We start from the raw sequence: 3,860 nt of genomic DNA on the forward strand, positions 1-3,860 counted from the left end.
TAATGCCTAGGAAAGTTTGGGGTTTTTTTTGCTGACAGGTGGGGACATGACTGTTACTTTATTAATCATATACATTGGGATGCAACGATGCCTGTCTTGACATCTTATTCACCGTAACTGGATCTCATACAGGTCCTTTGACCTTGCTTTGTTTTATGGCAAAATCAGCTTTTGGAAGACTCTGGATTATTCTTTTCCCTTTCTCAAATACTTCCTCTGCTGTGTTGCCCCACACAATGATGAGTTTCTGAGCACACAAGCCCTTCATCAAGTATGAAACAGAAATAGTAGTCCTCAGTCAAGTTTCAAATACAGCTACCTGGGCAAAGCTTCAGCATAAAAGGATCATCCTCACAAGCTTCCCTGAGGTCTGGAAAGATGACCCACAAAACTCAGTTCAGCCACTGAGAAAACACACAGGAGTTGTCCACAGTTCACTCAAGACATAGCAAAAATAAATAAAACATTCCAAGAAGACTAGGGAATTAAAGATCAAAACTGACCCAGATCAGCTCACAGTGGCTGGCATAACAAGAAATATTCTTTCTCCCCACAAACTTCATCTCCTTTTTATTTTTCATTGTTGCAAACACATCCTTATTTTTCAAACTGAATTTACATTTTTTTCCCTAATCTTTCAAAAATACCTCAAATTAATACCTATAGCAATACATACCACATTAGAACCCCTTTCCTCTTCACATGCAGAGCTGTATGTTCAATGTCCTTGTAAGCAGCTTTCCATGCCCTTGTTTGTTCCTGGTTCCTGCCTATAAGGAAGGTTTTGTGTCAGATTCCCTTGCCTCAGAAAGGCTTCAGCCTTCCTCCACTAAACTTAGTCCACTACAAATTCATTACCTAGCTGAGCATCTAGCTGTTGATACATTCTCAGGTTACCTGTAAAAGCTTGACTGCTCCAAAAACATCTCAGCTTAAGTTTGGAAGGAAACTTCTTCCTTTCTCCTTTTAGCTCCTAGTTTTGCGCTGGCCATCTCTGCTGGCTTGGCTGCAGGTCTCAGACCAGGGACCTGCAGACAGGTTTAAGAATTTCAGTGCTAATTCTTCAGAACAATTTCTACTGCTTCATCAGCAATACTTCACTTGGGTTAGCACTGGAATTCTCTTTCCTTCTTCTCTTTTGTTCTGAAATGTGTACACCTACCTCCGCATGCCATTTTGCTATAGCTGGGATGGTCTGAGAATGCTGAAAAAACAGCCTTATGGTCTAATATCAGCCAGAAGGTATTACCTTTGTCCTGCCCATTGTTAGTTTATGATTGAAGCCACGAATGAAAATATGGGCTAGAAAATCAATCAGAACAGAAGGACCCCTTAAGGATCGCATTTGAAATGTCATCTAAGCATGAATGTGAAACATTTGTAACTATTCTTCAAGACCAACTTTTTTTTTACCAGTTGTGCACTCAAACGTAATTTCCCCTAGAGCATTTCTTCTGTACTTACTTCTGAATTGCTCTTAGTTCATTTTAAAAGTGTATTAAAATCAAATAAAATGCATATGTTTTATATCTTTGATCACTAAGCTAGTTGCCCCATAAAAGAAAATTAGATTGCGTTCATGTGACGTATTAGCCATATTTTATATCCATGTATGACTGACCAATTTTCTAGGAACTTCTAATCCTCCACAGTTTTTCAAATATATGGTATATCAGAATATATTCAAATATATTCTAAAATAGTTCTCAGATTACTGCATGACTTCTCTCCCATGAATTATGGGTGAATTTCATCTGGAACTGTTGACTTGAACACATATATTAAATCTAAATATTCAACACTCCCATCAGCACCATGCCCATAGTGCATTCACTTTTCCATGTTAAAATTAATTTCATTAGAGAATTGACTGTCATTTACCTTTTTGAAGACTCAAGTAAAAAAAGTGTTGAATACTCCAGCACTGTCTACATTTTGTCTTCCTTTCTCTTTACTAAATCTCTCTACTCTGTTCTGTTTTCTTCTTACTATGGACAGTTTTACACAAATTTTCTCTCACATCTCCAACTAAAATGTGTTTTGCGCCACAATCTCCCTGAATTTATTTGTCTATATTTTTGTTATTACTTTATAGCAGTCCTCAGGCACATGCCAATTTTTTCAGATCTCATACAATTCCTTTTTCATTTTTGGATATTTGAAGCTTTCCTGATGCAGGCACCATAGCATCTTTCTCTACTCACTGTCTCTGAACTCTTCAAACCAGGCTTGTCCTTATATATTTAGAATAGCCCCTTTCAAAAGCTACCAGTTCACTTGAACTTCTTTATCCCTGACATGATCTACTCAGGACGTCTCAGTCTCAGCTCCCTAGGTTGTATCAAAGCTGTTTTCCTAATTCTTTCTGTGCAGTAGCAAATGCTGTTATTCCATGATTACTTTCTTCCCGAAATTATTTACCACCTTTGGGTTTTCAATTAATTCCTTCGAATCATAGAATAGTTTGGGTTGGAAAGGACCTTTAAAGGTCATCTAGTCCAATCCCCCTGCAGTGAGCAGGGACATCTTCGACGAGATTAGGTTGCTCAGAGCCACGTCCAACCTGAGCTGGAGTATTTCCAGGGATGGGGCATCCACCTCTTCTCTGGACAACCTGTGCCCATGTTTCACCGCCCTCACCATGAAAAATGTCTTCCTTAGATCTAGTTTAAATCTACCCTCTTTTAGTTTAAAACCATTACCCCTTGCCCTGTCACTACAAGTCCTGCTAAAAGCCTGGCCCCATCTTTCTTAGAAGCCCCCTTTAAGTACCAGAAGGCTGCAGTAAGGTCTCTCCGGAGCCTACTCTTCTCCAGGCTGAAAAACCCCAAATGTCTCTGCCTGTCCTCACAGGGGAGGTATTCCATCCCTCTGATCATTTTTGTGGCCCTCCTCTGGACCTCTCCAACAGGTCCATGTCTTTCCTGTGCTGAGGGCTTCAGAGCTGGACACAGGACTCCAGGTGGGGTCTCACCAGAGTGGAGTAGAGGGGCAGTTAGATTTGAAATACTGCTTACCTACTAAAACGAAAGTCCTACCTTCCTGAAACCAAGTTTGTCCACAACACTGGCAATCTGACCACTTTGTTTGTCTATACCCTGACACATGAGATCCTTCTAATCAAAAAGTTGTATCGATAGTAAAAATCTACCTTATTGCCTGGCCTTTGGATGGTTCTGACAGTAGCTCAAAAACTCTTTCATCTGCCCCATCTTCCAATTTTCTGCTTCATGTAAGATCCTGAGCATGAAACAGTGTGTTCTTTCCCCTTTTGATCTTCACCCAAAGAGTGTACAAGCCTCTTTCCTGCCTTTTCCTCTTCTTTATTTGATGCTATTTTGTTGTATTACAGAGACTGTACCAAGTTTTCTTTCATTGAAAACAGGAAAATTCAGGCAAAAGGATTTATTTTTTTTCACTTTTGTCTCAAAAACTCTCCCACTCTTAGTGTTCCTCAAAGCTGTATATGATGTATGTGGAACACCTTATCCTGTTTCTGCATGAGGAGAGAAAATGAAAACTTTCTGACAGGCAAGACAGAAAACCCCCTGTTTTTCTCATGTATTTAAAATTCTAGACAGGTAGAATCAATAGACTAAGGCTGGAAAGGACTTGTGCAGGTCATCTTGTCCAACCTTTTGCTCAAAGCAGAGAGGAGTTCAGAACTAGGTCAGGCTGCTCAGGACCTTGTCCTATCGAGTTTTGAATATCTCCACAAATGGAGAAGATCAAGAATTTTTAATTCTGTTCATTAAAACGATCTTGCATATGTTTTCATATAATGACATAATTGGTCTTGAACATATTTTCTTTAGATATTAGATGTGTTTATTTCTTACTGAAGCCAACAGTGACTGGGA

Source organism: Phaethon aethereus, assembly GCF_964289735.1.
Source record: "Phaethon aethereus genome assembly, chromosome: 1".
In the NCBI taxonomy this organism is placed as follows: domain Eukaryota; kingdom Metazoa; phylum Chordata; class Aves; order Phaethontiformes; family Phaethontidae; genus Phaethon; species Phaethon aethereus.